We start from the raw sequence: 10,736 nt of genomic DNA, 5'->3' as shown, positions 1-10,736 counted from the left end.
CTCTCTCTCTCCCTTTCTACTCTGTGTTGTCCCCTATCTCTCCCTTACCACTGTGTTGTCCCCTCTCCTCTCTCTCTCTCTCTCTCTCTCTCTCTCTCTCTCTCTCTCTCTCTCCTCTCTCTCCTCTCTCTCCCTTTCTCCTCTGTGTTGTCCCCTCTCTCCCTTTCTACTCTGTGTTGTCCCCTCCTCTCTCTCCCTCTCTCTCCCCTGTCTCTCTCCCTCTTCTCTTCTCTCTCTCCCTCTCTCCTCTCTCTCTCTATTTGTCTCACCTGTGTGCTCTCTCTCTCTCTCTCTCTCTGTCTCTCTCTCTCTCTCTCTCTGTCTCTCTCTCTCTCTCTCTCTCTCTGTCTCTCTCTCTCTCTCTCTCTCTCTCTCTCTCTCTCTCTCTCTCTCTCTCTCTCTCTCTCTCTCTCTCTCTCTCTCTCTCTCTCTCTCTCTCTCTCCTCTCTCTCTCTCTCCCCCTCTTTCTAATAGAACATTGAGAACAGAGACAGTAGTCCCCAACTCCTAATCATAACAACTAACCCCTGAACCTAAAATAGCCTTTTTTACAAGTGAGAACCAGAACAATTTCCTCATATCTCTGACTTCCAGTCGGTTTACTATTCTTGTGAGGACTGCTGGTCCACACACACACACACACACACACACACACACACACACACACACACACACACACACACACACACACACACACACACACACACACACACACACACACACACACACACACACACACACACACACACACACACACACACACACACACACACACACACACACACACACACACACACACACACACACACACACACACACACACACACACACACACACACACACACACACACACACACACACACACACACACACACACACACACACACACACACACACACACACACACACACACACACACACACACACACACACACACACACACACACACACACACACACACACACACACACACACACACACACACACACACACACACACACACACACACACACACACACACACACACACACACACACACACACACACACACACACACACACACACACACACACACACACACACACACACACACACACACACACACACACACACACACACACACACACACACACACACACACACACACACACACACACACACACACACACACACACACACACACACACACACACACACACACAGAGAGAGGCAAGGCAAGGGTCAGACAGGATGATTGTCTTTTTCAGTCTGTCTACAGACCATATTGATTTTTCCCACACTGCAGACCTCTCTCCTCTATTTCCTCTGTCCCCTCTCTCTCCCTTTCTACTGTGTGTTGTCCCCTCTCTCTCTCTCTCTTCTCTCTCTCCCTTTCTACTGTGTGTTGTCCCCTCTCTCTTTCTCTCTCCCCCTTTCTACTGTGTGTTGTCCCTCTCTCTTTCTCTCTCTCCTTTCTACTGTGTGTTGTCCCCTCTCTCTCTCTCTCTCTCTCTCCCCCTTTCTACTCTGTGTTGTCCCCTCTCTCTCCCTTTCTACCTGTGTTGTCCCTCCCTCTCTCTCTCTCTCTCTCTCTCTCTCTCTCTCTCTCTCTCTCTCTCTCTCTCTCTCTCCCTTTCTACTCTCTCGGTCTCCCTCTCTCTCCCTTCTACTCTGTGTTGTCCTCTCCCTCTCTCTCTCTCTCTCTCTCTCTCTCTCCCTTTCTACTCTGTGTTGTCCCCTCCCTCTCTCTATCTCTCTCTCTCTCTCTCCCTTTCTACTCTGTCTCTGTCTCCCTCTCGCTCTCCTTTCTACTCTGTGTTGTCCCTCTCTCTCTCTCTCTCTCTCTCTCTCTCTCTCTCTCTCTCTCTCTCTCTCTCTCTCTCTCCCTTTCTACTCTGTGTTGTCCCCTCTCTCTCCCTTTCTACTCTGTGTATCACCTCTAAAGGGTCAAGTCTACAACCAGGTATCACCTCTAAAGGGTCAAGTCTACATCCAGGTATCACCTCTAAAGGGTAAAGTCTACAACCAGGTATCACCTCTAAAGGGTAACATCTACATACAACCAGGTATCACCTCTAAAGGGTAACATCTACATACAACCAGGTATCACCTCTAAAGGGTCAAGTCTACATCCAGGTATCACCTCTAAAGGGTAACATCTACATACAACCAGGTATCACCTCTAAAGGGTAAAGTCTACAACCAGGTATCACCTCTAAAGGGTAAAGTCTACAACCAGGTATCACCTCTAAAGGGTCTCTACTACACACAAGTAGAGGGTTAGGGTTTGTATCGGGGAAGTAGTTAGTGGAGGGGTTTGGGGTTAGGAGAGGTGTAAGGTAAAGCACACACCTACTCATTCAAGGGTTTTTCTTTATTTTTACTAATGTCTACATCGTAGAATAATAGTGAAGACATCAAAACTATTAAATAACACATTATGGAATCATGGAGTAACCAAAACAAGTGTTAAATAAATACAAATATGTTTTAGATTCTGAGAATCCACCCTTTGTCTTGATGACACTCTTGGAATTCTCTCAACCAGCTTCATGAGGTAGTCACCTGGAATGATTTAAATGGTTGTTTACACACTGAAAGTAAGTGCTTAGACAAAAGCATCAAAACCTTAACTTTGGTAACCATGTTATTATTCCAATATTATTATTATTATTATTATTATTATTATTATTATTCCAATATTATTATTATTATTATTCCAATATTATTATTATTATTATTGTTATTATTATTATTATTATTATTATTATTATTATTATTATTCCAATATTATTATTATTATTATTCCAATATTATTATTATTATTATTGTTATTATTATTATTATTATTATTATTATTATTATTATTATTATTACAATATTATTATTATTATTATTATTATTATTATTATTATTACAATATTATTATCATTATTACAATATTATTATTATTACAATATTATTATTATTATTATTATTACAATATTATTATTATTGTTATTATTATTACAATATTATTATTATTATTACAATATTATTATTATTATTATCATTACAATATTATTATTATTATTACAATATTAGTATTATTATTATTATTACAATATTATTATTATTATTACAATATTAGATATACGCTCCTCAGTGAACAAAACACATAGGAAGAGTACTGTGAAGTACAAATAGAGTACTGTGAAGTACAAATAGAATGCTGTGGAGTACATATAGAGTACTGTGAAGTACAAATAGAATGCTGTGGAGTACATATAGAGTACTGTGAAGTACAAAGAGAGTACTGTGAAGTACAAATAGAGTACTGTGAAGTACAAATAGAGTACAAATAGAGTACTGTGAAGTACAAATAGAGTACAAATAGAGTACTGTGAAGTACAAATAGAGTACTGTGAAGTACAACAGAGTACAAATAGAGTACTGTGAAGTACAAATAGAGTACTGTGAAGTACATATAGAATACTGCGAAGTACAAATAGAATACTGTGAAGTACAAATAGAGTACTGTGAAGTACAAATAGAGTACAAATAGAGTACTGTGAAGTACAAATAGAGTACTGTGAAGTACATATAGAATACTGCGAAGTACAAATAGAATACTGTGAAGTACAAATAGAGTACTGTGAAGTACAAATAGAGTACAAATAGAGTACTGTGAAGTACAAATAGAGTACTGTGAAGTACATATAGAATACTGCGAAGTACAAATAGAATACTGTGAAGTACAAATAGAGTACTGTGAAGTATGAAGTACATTGTACAACAGTTTTGGATGTTACTGTGTACAGTATGACAGTACAGTACGTACAACAAAAATTACCTCACCAATGACATCATAGTCTTGCATTTTCTTCTACAGACGACTTCCTGAGGGTGGAAGGCAACGTCTGTTTCACCCACGAACAGGAAGTGGCCGTTTGTCAATCTAGTGTTGGCGAAACAACGCCACTCTCCGCCTACAGTACATCAATTACGAGAGAGACCAAATCATCGCAGAGAACACACAACGTACCACAACGTTCCACAAGGTTCCATCGCAGAGAACACAACGTACTCACAACGTTCCACAACGTTCCATCGCAGAGAACACAACATTCCACAATGTTCCACAATGTTCCATCGCAGAGAACACAACGTACCACAATGTTCCACAACGTTATCGCAGAGAACACAACATTCCACAATGTTCCACAACGTTCCATCGCAGAGAACACAACGTTCCACAACGTTCCACAATGTTCCATCGCAGAGAACACAATGTTCCACAATGTTCCACAACGTTCCATCGCAGAGAACACAACGTTCCACAACGTTCCACAATGTTCCATCGCAGAGAACACAACATTCCACAATGTTCCACAACGTTCCATCGCAGAGAACACAACATTCCACAATGTTCCACAACGTTCCATCGCAGAGAACACAACATTCCACAATGTTCCACAACGTTCCATCGCAGAGAACACAACATTCCACAATGTTCCACAACGTTCCATCGCAGAGAACACAACGTCCCACAACGTTCCACAATGTTCCATCGCAGAGAACACAACGTTCCACAATGTTCCACAACGTTCCATCGCAGAGAACACAACATTCCACAATGTTCCACAACGTTCCATCGCAGAGAACACACAACGTCCCACAAATCAAATCAAATCAAATTTATTTATATAGCCCTTCGTACATCAGCTGATATCTCAAAGTGCTGTACAGAAACCCAGCCTAAAACCCCAAACAGCAAACAATGCAGGTGTAAAAGCACGGTGGCTAGGAAAAACTCCCTAGAAAGGCCAAAACCTAGGAAGAAACCTAGAGAGGAACCGGGCTATGTGGGGTGGCCAGTCCTCTTCTGGCTGTGCCGGGTAGAGATTATAACAGAACATGACCAAGATGTTCAAATGTTCATAAATGACCAGCATGGTCGAATAATAATAAGGCAGAACAGTTGAAACTGGAGCAGCAGCAGTCAGGTGGAATGGGGACAGCAAGGAGCCATCATGTCAGGTAGTCCTGGGGCACTGTCCTAGGGCTCAGGTCCTCCGAGAGAGAGAGAAAGAAAGAGAGAATTAGAGAGAGCATATGTGGGGTGGCCAGTCCTCTTTTGGCTGTGCCGGGTGGAGATTATAACAGAACGTGGCCAAGATGTTCAAATGTTCATAAATGACCCAGCATGGTTGAATAATAGTAAGGCAGAACAGTTGAAACTGGAGCAGGAGCATGGCCAGGTGGACTGGGGACAGCAAGGAGTCCTCATGTCCACAACGTTCCCACAACGTTCCATCGCAGAGAACACAACATTCCACAATGTTCCACAACGTTCCATCGCAGAGAACACAACATTCCACAATGTTCCACAACGTTCCATCGCAGAGAACACAACATTCCACAATGTTCCACAACGTTCCATCGCAGAGAACACAACGTTCCACAATGTTCCACAATGTTCCATCGCAGAGAACACAACATTCCACAATGTTCCACAACGTTCCATCGCAGAGAACACACAATGTTCCACAACGTTCCCACAACGTTCCATCGCAGAGAACACACAACGCTCCACAACGCTCCACAACGTTCCATAAGTAATCAACGGGTACGCTCGACGCTTTGCCCGCCATCAACTCAAATCAAATCAAATGTTATTGGTCACATGGTTATCAGATGTTATTGGTCACATGGTTATCAGATGTTATTGGTCACATGGTTATCAGATGTTATTGGTCACATGGTTATCAGATGTTATTGGTAACATGGTTATCAGATGTTATTGGTCACATGGTTATCAGATGTTATTGGTCACATGGTTAGCAGATGTTATTGCTCACATGGTTATCAGATGTTATTGGTCACATGGTTATCAGATGTTAATGGTCACATGGTTATCAGATGTTAATGGTCACATGGTTATCAGATGTTATTGGTCACATGGTTAGCAGATGTTATTGGTCACATGGTTAGCAGATGTTAATGGTCACATGGTTAGCAGATGTTATTGGTCACATGGTTAGTAGATGTTATTGGTCACATGGTTATCAGATGTTATTGGTCACATGGTTAGCAGATGTTAATGGTCACATGGTTAGCAGATGTTATTGGTCATATGGTTATCAGATGTTATTGGTAACATGGTTATCAGATGTTATTGGTCATATGGTTATCAGATGTTATTGGTCATATGGTTATCAGATGTTATTGGTAACATGGTTATCAGATGTTATTGGTCACATGGTTAGCAGATGTTAATGGTCACATGGTTATCAGATGTTATTGGTCACATGGTTAGCAGATGTTATTGGTAACATGGTTATCAGATGTTATTGGTCACATGGTTAGCAGATGTTATTGGTCACATGGTTATCAGATGTTATTGGTCACATGGTTAGCAGATGTTATTGGTCACATGGTTAGCAGATGTTATTGGTCACATGGTTAGCAGATGTTATTGGTCACATGGTTAGCAGATGTTATTGGTCACATGGTTATCAGATGTTAATGGTCACATGGTTATCAGATGTTATTGGTCACATGGTTATCAGATGTTATTGGTCACATGGTTATCTTTCGATAGTGACCACGTGATTAGAAGATGTTATTGGTCACATGGTTATCAGATGTTATTGGTCACATGGTTAGCAGATGTTATTGGTCACATGGTTAGCAGATGTTATTGGTCACATGGTTAGCAGATGTTATTGGTCACATGGTTAGCAGATGTTAAGTGACTCCCCATCCCGCATGAGGGAGCTTAATCATTGACTGACACTAATTAGCATAACGCAACGGACATAAATATTCCTAGAAAATATTCCTGTTCATGAAAATCACAAGTGAAATATATTGAGACACAGCATAGCCTTTTGTTAATCACCCTGTCATCTCAGATTTTCATAATATGCTTTTCAGCCAAAGCTAGACAAGCATTTGTGTAAGTTTATCGATAGCCTAGCATAGCATTTTGTCCAGCTAGCAGCAGGTAACTTGGTCACGGAAATCAGAAAAGCAATCAAATTAAATCGTTTACCTTTGATGAGCTTCGGATGTTTTCACTCATGAGACTCCCAGTTAGACAGCCAATGTTCCTTTTTTCCAAGAATATTATTTTTGTTGGCGAAATTTGTTCTTCACGTTTGACTGAGAAATCGCCCCGAAATGGCAGTCACGAAACGGCAAAAATATTCCATATGCTCCATAATATCGACAGAAACATGGCAAACGTTGTTAAGAATCAATCCTCAAGGTGTTTTTTTAATATCTATTCGATAATATATCCATCGGGACAATTAGATTTTCAGTAGAACCGATTGGAATAATGGCTACCTCTGTATTTTACGCGAGAATCTCTCTGGGAGCATCAGGTGACCACTTGCGCAATGTAGCCGCTGGGTATTCTTCAACATAACTGCGTAAAACTACGTCACAATGCTGTAGACACCTTCGGGAATACGGAGAAAGAGTAATCTGGTTGATAGCCCATTCACTGCTTCAATAGGGACTCATTGGAACGCAGCGATTTCAAAACATGAGTCACTTCCGGATTGGATTTTTCTCAGGTTTTCGCCTGCAACATCAGTTCTGTTATACTCACAGACAATTTTTCTTACAGTTTTGGAAACGTTAGAGTGTTTTCTATCCTAAGCTGTCAATTATATACATATTGTAGCATCTTGTCCTGACAAAATATCCCGTTTACTACGGGAACGTTATTTGTCCAAAAATGAAAATACTGCCCCCTAGTCACAAAAGGTTTTAATGCGAGTGTAGCGTACGATTAAGCGGCTGTCCAGGGGGGGTTCCCATTTGATAGGAACACAGATAGAGACAAATACCTTCGCTATGACGTCGTGTCAGTAAGTGTCCCTGGTCTATACTGTAACACAGATAGAGTCAAATATCTTCGCTATGACAACGTGCCAGTAAGTGTCCCTGGTCTATACTGTAACACAGTTAGAGTCAAATACCTTCGCTATGACGACGTGCCAGTAAGTGTCCCTGGTCTATACTGTAACACAGTTAGAGTCAAATACCTTCGCTATGACGACGTGCCAGTAAGTGTCCCTGGTCTATACTGTAACACAGATAGAGTCAAATACCTTCGCTATGACATCGTGCCAGTAAGTGTCCCTGTACTGTAACACAGATAGAGTCAAATACCTTCGCTATGACAACGTGCCAGTAAGTGTCCCTGGTCTATACTGTAACACAGAGTCAAATATCTTCGCTATGACGTCGTGCCAGTAAGTGTCCCTGGTCTATACTGTAACACAGATAGAGTCAAATACCTTCGCTATGACGACGTGCCAGTAAGTGTCCCTGTGCTGTAACACAGATAGAGTCAAATACCTTCGCTATGACGACGTGCCAGTAAGTGTCCCTGTGCTGTAACACAGATAGAGTCAAATACCTTCGCTATGACAACGTGCCAGTAAGTGTCCCTGTGCTGTAACACAGATAGAGTCAAATACCTTCGCTATGACGACGTGCCAGTAAGTGTCCCTGGTCTATACTGTAACACAGAGTCAAATACATTCGCTATGACAACGTGCCAGTAAGTGTCCCTGTGCTGTAACACAGATAGAGTCAAATACCTTCGCTATGACAACGTGCCAGTAAGTGTCCCTGGTCTATACTGTAACACAGATAGAGTCAAATACCTTCGCTATGACGACGTGCCAGTAAGTGTCCCTGGTCTATACTGTAACACAGAGTCAAATACCTTCGCTATGACAACGTGCCAGTAAGTGTCCCTGTGCTGTAACACAGATAGAGTCAAATACCTTCGCTATGACAACGTGCCAGTAAGTGTCCCTGGTCTATACTGTAACACAGTTAGAGTCAAATACCTTCGCTATGACGTCGTGCCAGTAAGTGTCCCTGGTCTATACTGTAACACAGATAGAGTCAAATACCTTCGCTATGACGACGTGCCAGTAAGTGTCCCTGTGCTGTAACAAAGATAGAGTCAAATACCTTCGCTATGACAACGTGCCAGTAAGTGTCCCTGTGCTGTAACACAGATAGAGTCAAATACCTTCGCTATGACGACGTGCCAGTAAGTGTCCCTGGTCTATACTGTAACACAGAGTCAAATACCTTCGCTATGACAACGTGCCAGTAAGTGTCCCTGTGCTGTAACACAGATAGAGTCAAATACCTTCGCTATGACAACGTGCCAGTAAGTGTCCCTGGTCTATACTGTAACACAGATAGAGTGAAATACCTTCGCTATGACGACGTGCCAGTAAGTGTCCCTGGTCTATACTGTAACACAGAGTCAAATACCTTCGCTATGACAACGTGCCAGTAAGTGTCCCTGGTCTATACTGTAACACAGTTAGAGTCAAATACCTTCGCTATGACGTCGTGCCAGTAAGTGTCCCTGGTCTATACTGTAACACAGTTAGAGTCAAATACCTTCGCTGTATGACGACGTGCCAGTAAGTGTCCCTGTGCTGTAACACAGTTAGAGTCAAATACCTTCGCTATGACGTCGTGCCAGTAAGTGTCCCTGGTCTATACTGTAACACAGTTAGAGACAAATACCTTCGCTATGACGACGTGCCAGTAAGTGTCCCTGGTCTATACTGTAACACAGATAGAGTCAAATACCTTCGCTATGACAACGTGCCAGTAAGTGTCCCTGGTCTATACTGTAACACAGTTAGAGTCAAATACCTTCGCTATGACGACGTGCCAGTAAGTGTCCCTGGTCTATACTGTAACACAGATAGAGTCAAATACCTTCGCTATGACGACGTGCCAGTAAGTGTCCCTGGTCTATACTGTAACACAGATAGAGTCAAATACCTTCGCTATGACAACGTGCCAGTAAGTGTCCCTGGTCTATACTGTAACACAGTTAGAGACAAATACCTTCGCTATGACGACGTGCCAGTAAGTGTCCCTGGTCTATACTGTAACACAGATAGAGTCAAATACCTTCGCTATGACAACGTGCCAGTAAGTGTCCCTGGTCTATACTGTAACACAGTTAGAGTCAAATACCTTCGCTATGACAACGTGCCAGTAAGTGTCCCTGGTCTATACTGTAACACAGATAGAGTCAAATATCTTCGCTATGACGACGTGCCAGTAAGTGTCCCTGGTCTATACTGTAACACAGATAGAGTCAAATACCTTCGCTATGACGACGTGCCAGTAAGTGTCCCTGGTCTATACTGTAGATGGTACTGTACGATACTGTAATACAGTGATGGCAGTAGATGGTGTCCTATTGGCTATGACGACGTGCCAGTAAGTGTGCCTGGTCTATACTGTAGATGGTGTCCTATTGGCTATGACGACGTGCCAGTAAGTGTCCCTGGTCTATACTGTAGATGGTGTCCTATTGGCTATGACGACGTGCCAGTAAGTGTGCCTGGTCTATACTGTAGATGGTACTGTACGATACTGTAATACAGTGATGGCAGTAGATGGTGTCCTATTGGCTATGACGTCGTGCCAGTAAGTGTCCCTGGTCTATACTGTAGATGGTGTCCTATTGGTCTATACTGTAGATGGTGTCCTATTGGTCTATACAGTAGATGGTGTCCTATTGGTCTATACAGTAGATGGTGTCCTATTGGTCTATACTGTAGATGATGTCCTATTGGTCTATACAGTAGATGGTGTCCTATTGGTCTATACAGTAGATGGTGTCCTATTGGTCTATACAGTAGATGGTGTCCTATTGGTCTATACAGTAGATGGTGTCCTATTGGTCTATACAGTAGATGGTGTCCTAT

Source organism: Oncorhynchus keta, unplaced genomic scaffold (assembly GCF_023373465.1).
Source record: "Oncorhynchus keta strain PuntledgeMale-10-30-2019 unplaced genomic scaffold, Oket_V2 Un_contig_27363_pilon_pilon, whole genome shotgun sequence".
NCBI classification, from domain to species: domain Eukaryota; kingdom Metazoa; phylum Chordata; class Actinopteri; order Salmoniformes; family Salmonidae; genus Oncorhynchus; species Oncorhynchus keta.
Note: the sequence above shows the minus strand (reverse complement) of the source record.